Source organism: Neolamprologus brichardi, chromosome 23, assembly GCF_056152115.1.
Source record: "Neolamprologus brichardi isolate AB-2024 chromosome 23, ASM5615211v1, whole genome shotgun sequence".
In the NCBI taxonomy this organism is placed as follows: Eukaryota; Metazoa; Chordata; class Actinopteri; order Cichliformes; family Cichlidae; genus Neolamprologus; species Neolamprologus brichardi.
The window spans coordinates 23,584,658-23,597,447 of record NC_142125.1 but is presented as its reverse complement, the minus strand read 5'-3'; positions in this window follow the sequence as shown (position 1 = coordinate 23,597,447).

Below are 12,790 nucleotides of genomic sequence, written 5' to 3'. Positions count from 1 at the left end.
TATGCTAGTAGATGGTGCTCTTGCACTGCTGTAGAACTACCAGAGAGACTCTAGCAAGAGAGGTCTCCACAATGCTCTCGGCTGCTCTCACTACCCGTTGTCATTTTTTCCTGCAGAACCCAGTGCAGGAGTCATACCACACAGTGATGCAGCTGGTGAGGATCCTCTCAATGGTGCCTCTGTAGAAGGTGCTCATTATGGGGGTTGAATCTCTTGTGCTTCTCAGTTTGCAGAGGAAGTGGAGTCACTGTTGGTCTTCTCCACATTCAGGGACAGGTTGTTGTTTCTGTACCACTCTGCCAGATGGTTAACTTCACCCCTGTAGTAGATCTCATCATTGTTGCTGATGTGACCTACCACAGTTGTGTGTGATTTGTGACTGGAGCTGTGTGATGGTGTGCAGTCATGGGTCAGCAGAATGAAGAGAAGGGGGCTAAACACACATGCTTGAGGAGCCCCCGTATTCAGTGTTCTTGGGCTGGAGGTGTTGCTGCCGACCCGTACTGTCTGCTGTCTTCCTGTCAAGAAATCTAGCAGCCAGTTACACAGCGAGGTGATAATCCACAGCAGATCCAGTTTGTGAATGAGTTGCTGGGGAATGATGGTGTTGAATGCTGAACTGAAGTCCATGAACAGCACTCGGACATATGAGTCTCTAGTGTTCAGATGTGTGAGGGCTGAGTGAGGGGCAGTTGAAATTCCATCATCGGTTGAGCGTTTTGACCTGTATGCAAACTCAAATGGATCCAGGTTGGGGGAAAGAGATAATTTGATTTGATGCATGACTAACCGTTCAAAGCACTTCATAATGATGGAGGTGAGTTTGACAGGACGGTAGTCCTTAAAGCAGGAGGTAGATGACTTCTTGGGTACAGTAATGATGGTGGAGGCTTTGAGGCATGTGGGAACGACGGCCTGACCCTAGTGATGTGTTAAAGATGTCTGTGAAGACATTTGTGAGTTCCACAGCATAGTCCGTCAGTGCTCGTCCAAGGATGTTATCAGGACCTGTATTGATTTTGGCAAGGGATCTCCACACACTGTCTGTTGATTGTGTCACCACGGTCTGTAGAGTGGGCTTGTAGTCTGTGATGGTTTGTATTCCTTGCCACTGCCTCCAAGTATTTCTGCTGTCGCTGAAGCTTTGCTGTAGCTGTAGCTGATGCCACGTGACAGGTTTGCCCTTGCTGTTCTTAGGCTCACCTAATTCCCGGCTCTGAAGGCTTGCATTTCTCAACCTTAGGAGCCTTTAAACCTCACCTGTGAGCCATGGTCTCTGATTGGCCCGGACAGTGATAGTCCTGGTCTCTGTGACATCATCGTTGCATTTTGGGATGTAGGCAATGACAGTTTCTGTATATTCCTGAAAGTCTGTGGTGTTGTCGTGTGTGGCAGCCTGTGGTGGAAAAGCAGTCTTGCAGTGCCTCTGAGGACCCTTCTGGCCACACATGTACCTGCTTACGAACTGGTTTGATGACTTTGACCAGGGGCCTGGGGGAACCCATGGCACACCTAGGTTTCCGCCTGTACTGACCCTTATGCAAAATAGGTGGAATTAAGACACAGTTCCAAAAGCAAACACAACTGATCAGTGCTGAGAGTGGTCCTGTTGCTGAGGTTGGGGTGATCCTGTAATCTCTTATGAACTACCTCCAACGCTTCCGTGACTGGGATGCAAGTGAAGACAGATGTAACATCTCTCTCTCACTGTACATGTACTGTTTATAAGATTTGGGAAACCTGCACAAACAAAATATTTTGCACCACAAACCAGCACAAATGTTTGACATCAATTTTGTTTGATTTGAAGAAGGTAGGGAGGCCAACTTCACTCACATGTGTTTATAAGGTTGGGGAAACATGCAGTCAGCTGAGACTGAAGAAGTCACTTGGATGAGTGACGAAACGTTTCTCCCACTGAAAATATCCAGATGAACAGAATCAACCTTTTGGGATTTACTTACCTGGATGATTAAGCACGCATCAAGATGTTATTTTATTAATATTTTTAAAATGATAGCAGCACAAACAAAAATTTTTGCAGCACAAACGCAGCACAAATGTTTGACATCAATTTTGTTTGATTTGGGTAATGTGGGGGGGCTGGTTGACCTTTTGACCTTTACATTTTCATTAATATCTTTAAAACGGAAGCAGCACAAACAACAATCTTAGCAGCACAAACAACAATCTTAGCAGCACAAACCAGCACAAACGTAGCACAAACGTTTGATACCACTTTTGTTGGACTTCAAGAAGGTGGGGGGAGTGGGGGGGGGGGAGTGGGGAACTTCACTCACATCCTCAATGGTAATGAGGCTTTCCCAAATCAGGGGAGGAATATAATCTTTTCAGCGTGCCCCTGGTCTGCCAATCTGACATGTCCAAACCCCCTCAATTGGATCCTTTTAATGTGGAAGAACAGATCCAATTTTGGATAATTTTTTCTTATCAGTGAATTAAATCATCATCAGAAAACTGCATTTTTTATTTACCTGGGTATTTTTGTCTATTTTTTTTATTTTGTTTTTTATGATCTGACAAAGAAAAAGAAAAAGGACAAATACTTTTTCACAGAGCTGTACATGTGGGTTAGAATGTAGATCAACCTGTAAATAGGCAGCCTGGCTTTCACTTTTGGGTCACACCCAGTGACAGTCAAGACCTGTTGTCCATCCCAAAGACACGGGGAAGTAATTAACTCATTCTTCAGGGAAAAACCCAAACATACCGACAAGGAAAGACAGACTTGAGGAATTTATGAGCGCGAACCAAGAAAAACTAGTAACTGCACATAGCAGAGTTTCTGTCGGCAACACTCCTTATCTTTGTAAAAGATAAACTATAATTTCTTTTACAAGGCTGGAAAAAGAAAATGAGGAGGGGTGCTAACTAAAGTGACTTTCACTGAATTAAAGTACAAGATATCATGTTTACTTCCACTTTGTTGTCATATTGTTCATTCTGTGAACAAAGAGAAACTTGTAAATAACTCATGAAAGAACAAAGTTACGTTGAAACCAAGCACAGAGAGACTCTAGCTATAGGCTCTGCGCATGCGCAGCTTAGAAATAAATGAGCTCCGGCCTGAGCAAGACGCTTCGGTGTCCTCTCTATTAATCCACAGGTACTGACAAACAAACTTTTATGTTACCGAACTGGTTCTGAAAGTCATGTAAGTTAAGTAACAACTGTTCGGCCATATTTTGAGATGATTGTGATGATGTTGTTTTGTGGTATTTTGTTGTAATGAGTATTAGTTTATTATCGGCATAACGCTATTACGTTACATAGCACTATAAGTATATGCTATGACAGTGGCAACCTGCGGCTTCAGAAAATGTGTTGTAGTGTTTGTTTTAGTGTTAGCCAAGCAGTACTGAGTTCATGTGTTAAGGGGAAAGCTGTTAGTTGGTGAAACATTTGCAGTCGTCTGCCGCCATGTTGTGTTGCGTTCAGGGGATGCCATGTTCAAAAGTAATAGGGCTTTGGAGTTGACGTCACGCTGCAGTGCATTGTGGGATCGCAGCGCCATGTCAGAAGGCAACAAATCAAAACAAACACACTGTGTTGGAAGCGGGACTGCCAGAACCATGCTTAAAATCAGCGCAAAAGGGCTGTATCGCACCGATTGCGCCCAGAAGCCAAGAGACGGTACTTGGAAAAAATAGCGTGCATCGGTAATGTGGACCCGTATGAAATAAGGCAGTGGAGTGGAAACCCAGACAGCCTACCGCTGTTGTCCTATCCCGATATCTTCGCGTACCTTGTCTGTCTGTGGAGTCAGCGCATAGGGGAAATCATTTTCGTAATTATAATCCCTGGAGGCGCACATCTGATTACAAACGGTTGGGTACAAGATTTGGCCATTTTTAAGCCTCCACGTTGTGAGTATGTTGACCATATGACCAAGATACAACCAGAGGTTGCACATAACATTGACTTCTCCTCAGCACCTGCCCCAAAATTTGCTCTAGATGAACGGTTCACGATTGATGCCATCTGTGCGTTGCCATGTAAATAGTTTGCATTTCATGTGTATGTACTTGCTAAGTACATGTGAACCGATCTTGAATAAAAAAAATAAACATACTTTTTTCTGTTTTATTGAAACCACTTTACAGAAAGTACAATTATTTACAATGAACTGTACATGCAACACAGCAGTTTTATGAATATTCAACAAGAGCAAGTTTAATTTGGCCCTGGTTTGACAACCACTCTGGGGCACATATTCACCAAACAACACAGCACACCTTAACAATCTTATCAAGCAGTGTTGTGTCTTCACCCTCACATGATATGAGTAATCGGATTGGCATTGTAGTGTGTAGCATTTTGAATTTGTTACGCAAACTACCTATTACTCGCTCAACATGAATTCTTAGGTGGGCAATTGCTGTCGTTTGGGGATGGCAGAGAACTCGATATCTGCTCGTCTGACCGCTGCAATCCAAGCCTGACGTCCTTGTTTAGTATTATCGGATACATGAGATCCCTCCCGTTGCCTCCAGGAAGGGAAACGATGAAAAGAGAGCCCATTTTCCAGCTTCTTGCCTTCCCTATCGTGTGATCTACCTCTGCAACCGACAACACAGTACGTACGAACCATAGCTGACGCTTCCGTGTGCTTTGTCTGGCCTACTGTCATGGCGGGAGGGGACCGTGACATCACACTCCAAAGCCCTATAGCGTATATTGCGCGAATGTGGGGAAAAGTTGCGTGAATGTGAGATGGGTTATTTTGGTATGTTGTTATGTTTTAGCCGTGAGTGTTTTGTTTAAGTTGTATGTTAAGTTATTTTGAATTAGTTTGTATTTATTTTGCTTTTGAGAGAATGCTTTTTGTGACTTTATTTTTGTTTATGAAATCTGGGAAGAATGCATGGTCTAGTGTGATTTGTATTGTGTATATGTTGCAGAAATAAATGAGCTCCGGCCTGAGCAAGACGCTAACTTCGGTGTCCTCTCTATTAATCCACAGTTTGTTCATACTTGGCTACACAGTGCTCTCTAGCCTGTGTGCCGCTTGCTGCCGGTCCAGTTTCCCCTAGGTCTGGTGCCGGTAACACTAGCAGCATGTCTGAGTCAGCCAAAAGACTGTGCCTGCCAGTAATTTTTGGGTATGGGCAACTCCTCAACCTTGTCCAAGCCCTGTTTATTATTGTCAGTCACATTTTGCTTCAATCAAGTTTGCTCTATGCGCTTATGGATTCGGGAGCTGAACAAAATCTCTTCGACATTGATTTAGCCAAGCAATTAACTCTCCTGCTAATTCTTCTAGGTCCTTCCATGCCAGCTACCACATTAAACAGTCTAGTTTTTGTCCATATTACTCACCAAGCCAAACCTGTCCGTTTAATCTCTTCCAAAAATCACTGAGATACCATTTCCTTCTTCATTTTTCCCTCCCCAGACACCCCTTTAATTCTCAACTATCCCTGGTTGGAGAAACACAATCTGCATATCAACTGGGTTGGTAACAAAATCAGGATTTGGAACCAGTTCTGTCTCGATAAATTCCTGAAATCTGCACGAACTACAGGTTCACAAAGTCCACCTCCTCCACTCGCGCAACCCAGTCATCTTTCTTCTGTCCCAGAGGAATATCATGATCTTCTGGAAGTTTTCACTAAGGATATGTCACTTCCCCTGCACAGAACCTATGACTGTGCCATAGACCTTTCCAGAGCTCCGCTACCTTCGTGCCATCTCTACAACCTGTCCTGGCCCGAGAGGGGGGCTATGGAAAAACATTTGTGGATCATTGGCATTGCGCATCATCTGTCCCCCCTCTAGGTGCAGGTTTCTTTTTTGTGGCCAATAAAGATAAGACACTGTGTCCCTGTATAGGTTACAAGGGTTTAATTTAAATCACAGTAAAAGAGATATATGCCTTATATCTCTTCTGCCTTGAATCACTTCAAGGGGCCACTGTTTTTGAGGAAGTTTCAGAGGAGGTTGGAGATTGTTACCATCATGGGCTCATCCGGTCAGGATGAGAATGAACAGTCAGTAATCACTTGCAGGTTTTGCGTTTTATTGAATAATGAACAAAGGAAAGACACAAATGGACAGCTATCTCTGAAAGGAAATAAAGTATGATTTGAGTAACTCAGTAACTCAAAATAATACATGAACTCAGGAGACTCAAACAGAAACTCACCTCAGCTGCCACCCCATGTGGGAGTGAAGAAAGAGTGAGCTGTAGGTGAGTGCAGTCCTTATATAACGGGTGACAGGTAAGTGCAATTAAGGGCAAGCACCACACCCAATCAAAGGCGAGGAAAAGAAACAAGGTGCATCTGGTGAAGTGAGTGTGCTGAAAGGTGAGCCTTTACAACAGCCGCCCCCATATTTCTAGTGAGAAATATTTTCAAAGGATTAGAGTCGTTCTTTTTCAGGAAGTGGGGGCAGAGGAATCAGACATGCTACAGCTGTGATATAGGTTCTATTCTGCAATAGGATTTCTACAGTTCTGATGTGGTCATCTGGGCTCTTTAGTAGGTGTGTCACTTTTCCTACAGGCAAAACAGTTTACAGGGTCCACCCGAAGGTCGACAACGCAGGCCAAACAGTTCAGGGGGCTGACCATGTAGCCAGCAATGGCGGCGAAGCAGGTCTGGAGGCCTACCGCATGGGATGCGGCCACAGGCACATGACTGCAGACCCGCAGTTTTGCAGGCAGTGGGCACAATGTACTGAGCTTGGCAGAGACAGGACCAGGTGAGGCAGGACCAGGCGGTGCCCTGACCTCTGGCAGAATGGCAGCCACAGGCGGTGGAACTGGTGATGGGGGCACTGCAGGCGACAACATAGAAACTGCTGATGGTAGAGTAAGGGGTAGCTGAACAGATTCAGAGCCATCAGCGGACACGAGGATGTGCTGGAGCAGTTCTCCTGAACCTGAACTGGAAGAGGTGAACAACCACTGGCCATGCACTGAACTGCTCTAGGGTTGGAAGTCTGTGATCGGACCTTGGAGTGGTAGCACAGTCTTTCTCAGAATCCACTTTGCAGCCTAACTCGTCCTAGCACAACGCCAACACCGTTTGTGTCCGTTAATCCAGTTTATTTTCTCATCCTTTGTCTTCTGAATAAACTCAGCACACTTACTTATGTGGTGTTCAGGTGAGCAGCAATATGCACATGTTGCCAGTTGTTATGATGGGTTGTGCTGCCTGTACAGGATCATCAGATGTATTTGCCCCATGTAATATTGTTGTGAGTGGAGAGGTGTACTTACAGGCAGGTCGTGGCTGATTGAAGGATGAAACAGGACTGTCCTTTCTTGGTTGACACTTGCATTCCATTTGCAACCAGGATGAGAACAAAGGTAAGTTATAGGTCATTTCTCCTTGTTCCCTGTAAATGTGCCGTTTGAAGCGACTAGAATGCTCTGCAGGCAACTTTTCGAGTAGGCGGTCAACATGGGAGCCACAATGTAGTTCTATCGGTCCTTGATCACCCATGGTGCCAAGCAAACCAACTAGAGCTTGTACACGAAGAGCAAAGTTATCAAGACTCTGACCATCACCTGCTCTGATAGGAGGAAGCTCCAGTATATTCTGTAGCTTTCAATGCTAGCTGTCTTGGTTGCCCATGACGTTCATCAGGCTTTGATGGCTTGAGTGTATGTGTTAGGAGCACAGGAAAAGGCAAGAGCTAATCGTTTAGCTTGGTCTACTTTCAGATAATCGAGAAGGACATGATATTTGAAGTGGTCTGTCTCATGAGGATCAAGAAGGTTTGTAAGGGCCATCCGTAACATCCTGTACTGCATTTTGTCTTCTTCTTCTCTACTAAGGTCTGGAAACGAAGGACATTCAAGCTCATATACACGTGTTCTAGTGCTACAGGAGTGACGCGAGCTAGCAGTAACAGGTACCAAAGGTTTCTGTTCATGTAAGCCATTGGATGTAGCTGGTTGCTGCTCTAGAGAAGGGCGATGCTTGTGGTCACATAGGCAAATGAGAGGTTGAACGGGGTCTTCAGCTAGAGGAACAGCAGGTTGAACACATGAGATCTGGTGGGGATCCTGCAGTGATAAGGCTAGGAAATCAAAAGGAGTCTCATCTTGTGTAGCGAGGACTGGTCTAGGCAAACCACTTGAAGGGACTGCAGCATCTAATATTGTTGAATTAGGTAAAAGAGGGCTGGCAGCCGGAACTATACCAGACTGACGGCTAATCTGTGGGGGCTGAAAGGGTGATTGACGGGTTGCTGTATCAATCACTGGGAACTGCTCATGTTGCTGATGTGTTTGAGGACTGGCTTGTAAACTGCATACAGAGGATTTGATTCCATCAGATGAGAAAGTGCAAGTTGAAGATCTGGAGGAGCTGCGAGAATGGGAAGGAGATGAATGAATCCAAAATTGCCTGATCTCCCCCATCGTCGTCAGGAGTTCCCTCGTGACCTCATCTTGGTTAGTGGGTAAAGGCACAGGACATGTCTGTGAATGGCTTTCTCCTCCTTGGTCAGGATCCTGTAGCCCATGTGTGTCTGTGTCAATATGCTGGCATTCAGTTTGACTCTCTGTATCCCATCTAGGACTTCTACTTCCAGGGTACTGGACGCCATACTGCTGCAGGTGCGCAGGAGGTCAACTATCACGACTGGAACGTCTCAAACCTTCAGTTAATGGCTGCTGTGAATCCATGATGCTAACACTGCTCCGGCTCGAAGGACCATGTTATGAAGGAAGGAAGGCTCAGAGTTTAAGTCATCATCATCATGGGCTCATCCGATTAGAATGAGAATAAGCAGTCATCAATCATTCACAGGGTGCTCCTTTTATTCTCAGAATCAATAAGGAAAGACACACATTGGACTGCTAATGTTCCACTGCCGCCCCGTGTGGGAGTGAAGAAAGAGTGAGCTGTAGGTGAGTGCAGTCCTTATATAATGGGTGACAGGTGAGTGCAATTAAGGGCAAGCACCACACCCTTTTGGGTATTTTTGTCTATTTTTTAGTTTTTGTTTGTTATGATCCAAAACATGTAAGTGTGACAAATATGTAAGAAAAAAATCATGAAAAGGACAAATACAGTGCTGTACATGTAGGTTAGAATGTAGATCAACCTGTAAATAGGCAGCCTGGCTTTCATTGTTGGGCCTGTTGTGACTGTCCAGCGTCCTCCCACACATTCTGAACAAAATCGTTGACAGCACAGCTCATCTCTTCACCTGGTACTTAAACTCACCACCACAGTCTGAATCTTTTGGTCCCTAACCTGGTGGTACGACTCACTTCAACTAGTTTTCTTTTACACCTAATGTACTTGCGTGGCCATCATTATAGCAATGGGGCTGAGTGTCCTGTGATGTAATTAGCATGTGACACAACAAAGGTGAACATCAAGGCGACGATATACCTGCTAGTCTGTGGGTTTTATGAGGGTTTTTGTCAGACTCATGTTTTCCATGAGTCTGACAAAAACCCTCATTGGCAGGTTTCAGAAATGGCGGTTTTGATTTTCATGAACTCATGAGACACTGTCATGATTGACTGCGTGATGCCATTGATCGGTTGCATACAGTCTGTTGACGTCACTTTCTTGGCTTTCCGTGGATCAGTTGGAACCAATGTTCCCTCTAATTTTTCATGTGTCTTAGCGAACACACAAACTCCCTGAGCGGTCCCTTGGACCACTATGAGCAACAGTAGACGTGTGCACTGTGGTCATGCCAGCATCAAATCCATCCAAGTTACATGGTTTATTAAAATAATCAAATTACAGCATTTACATTTATGTTAGACTACTTTTAATTAACTGCTTTAGCCCACTTACAATGAAAATTTTAAAAAATCTTGTTCGTGACCTGTGTAGTATGTTAACACTATTGGAAGTAAAAATAACTTGAACTCCAATTTGGAAACACAACTTTCTTTTCTTTGTTTTATAAAGCTCTGACTTGTATTATGAGTATGAGTCTGTGGTCTGGGAGAGAGTCCTGTAGCTCTCTGTCTACAAAATACAGTATATAATGGCCCTTGACTACACTACACACTAACTACACAAGATTTGCGCTAAACGTCGCAAATCTCTCACATCTCAAAACACCACCGTCACTCCTAAAACTTCCCCCTTCCTAAACAACTAAATGCCATGTTGCCATATTATTTTTTGATTGGTCCACATATTACATTTTTCCACCAATAGGAAAGGCTGGGGTTTTTTTGTTTTGTTTTTGCTCACAGGCGGAGAGTCCTTATTAGCAATTTCCTTATAAAACGCTGTTTTTACCATTTATTCCTGCCGTAATTGTGTCCTATCAACACAATTTAAAAACTGGTATAAAGGCCACACGTTTTCTGTCAATTGTTCCGTCTGTCCTGCTCACATCTCCAATGGTTGTACACGTTGTCATTAACGTGGCTTCACTCCACATCAGCCACGCCGCTTTGCTAGCTAAAACACCGGTGTCGGCACATAAGGACGCTGTCATAGCCTGTCAACCACGTTGATTAGCTGCGTATACATGAACGTGAATCGCATTATTGGCTGGACTATGGGATAAGGTGGCATCATTCTAATCCCATACTGGAGCAGCCAGTCACTTACTGACTCCCACTGCAAAACAGAATTGTTAAAGTATTAATTTTAATTTCAATTCCGGTTAGTTTTTTTTTTTCTGTGCGCAGAGACTGTGCACAGCTTAGAGGGAACATTGGTTGGAATGCTGGCAGAGTAGGTGCTAAAAAAGTACCTGGTACCAGGTACTATGACCTGATGGAAACTCTGAAAGTGTGGCAAGGCGTGGTGAGCCTACTGAGTAGGTACTAATAGAAAAGGGACTTAATTCTCCCACAGTTTTCCAAGCCCTCGTCAATAACGTTTTAAAAGCCTGTTTGAACCTGTTCGTTTTTGTGTATCTGAATGACATATTGATCTTAGATGTCCTAGAACGAGCAGAAGATCACTATCTGCAGAGTGCTACAGTGGCTTCTGGAGACCCGACTATACTTTAAAGCCGAAAAATTTGAATGTCCTTGGTTACACCAACTTCTACCAACACTTCATTCTCAACCACAGTTAGGAGCAGCACCACTTTACTCGCCTTACCTATGTCACACAGTGGAAATTTGTATTTATCTTGTATATTGTTTTTATTCTGATTTTTAGTGTTTATTTATGAGTGTCATTTTATTTGCATGATTTTATTCTGTTTCTATTGCATGGTTTTTAGTGTTTTATGTGACATAGGTTTTAATCCACTGTGGACTGGCTACACATGGGACAAATTAGCTGATAGGGACCACCTGCTGAGGCACGGGTGTGTCCAGAGGTGGCCTATCAGCTGTGTAAAGACCTTTTAAAAGAGGGCTAGCTGAGCACTGAAGGAGAGAGAGGCTGGAAGGTTGATGCTAGATGGCCAGCGTGACACGGCGACCCAGTCCTGACCTCATGGAACGGCAACAGTAGGAGACAACACGTTTGATTGGCAGCAGGGCAGAGGTTTACCAACCTGAATAGGTGATAAAGTGATAGATCTTTCAGCCCAATTCTACTCTTTCTACATAATTCATCATACAAAATGTAATCAAATGGAAAAGTCCCTTTTTAAAACTTGTTTTATTAGTTTTAGTCTTTTAACTTTATGCATCAAGCAAAAATGTAATTATATGCAACATTCTCTGAGTGGAAGAAATTTGTTTAATATTTAAAACTATTTTCTGCACATTCCAGCACATAAAATATTTTCTTTTTTTTGTGTTTACACTCACTCTTTCAAATAGATGCAAGTAAAACACAGCAGGAAATAAGTCAAAGACTAGCGGTCCTTTTGCTCTATTTTCACCTGTGAAGCAGGAGTGGGGTGCAGGTGTGCCGCAGCGGTCAGTTGAAGAATCCGCGAGTTTCTCTGTGAATTTCCCATTATGTGGTAGCGCACTCGGTGGAAGTTTAGGGTTTTTTTTCGCTGTAAAAAAAAGTTTTCTTCCCACGCACAATGGACGCTAATGTTTTTGTCACTTTTTATGGAATCAAACTCAAAGTAAGGTCAGTACTTCCACGCTTTAAACGCTGCACGCTCATACTCTCTCTGCACTTGATATATTATCCATTGTTGATCTGCACACAGCTGTTGTCACGAACGTCGCACTCGCCTAGGTCACTGTCATGAGACATTCTCGCAAAAAAATCACGGTTTTAGTAACGCAGTAACGCAGCGTTCCTAAGTAATAAACTGTTTCTGATCAGACCTGCTTCATCTCTGTGCCCGTGGTATCTGACCCGCTTGCTCCCCCTTGTATTTTAAAGAATCTTTTTTTTTAGCATGACATTCTGGCGCGACTGCTGTAATGTCTGCGTGTTACACCTACACAAAAGTTCCTTTTATCTGGTCCACAGAAGCCAATGCCAAGTTGAAGCAGGTGAAACAACTATTCACCGTTGCACCCATTTTGGTTCATCCTGACACAAAGAAATAGTTTACTGTCTAGGTAGACACACTGATTCTGGGATGGGGGCAGTTCTCATCCAGTGTTCTGGCCTGCATGGTAAGCTGCATGGTAAGCTGGCAGCCAGATAACCATTTATAATCTCGACAGATCATTATAATCTGACTTACTTAAGAATCACTAAAAGACTCAATGTTCAGCATGCTCAATGGTCTTTTTTTTTCTCGGTTGTTTCAGCTTTTCTATATCCTATCTTCCAGGTTCCAGAAACCTAAAATGCTGCCAGTCCCCACCAGTTCTCCACCAATGCTGAACAATGGGAACCAGGAAACCTCTTACCACCCTAATGCAAAATGGGCTCCTTGACCAGGGTTTTAATAGTTT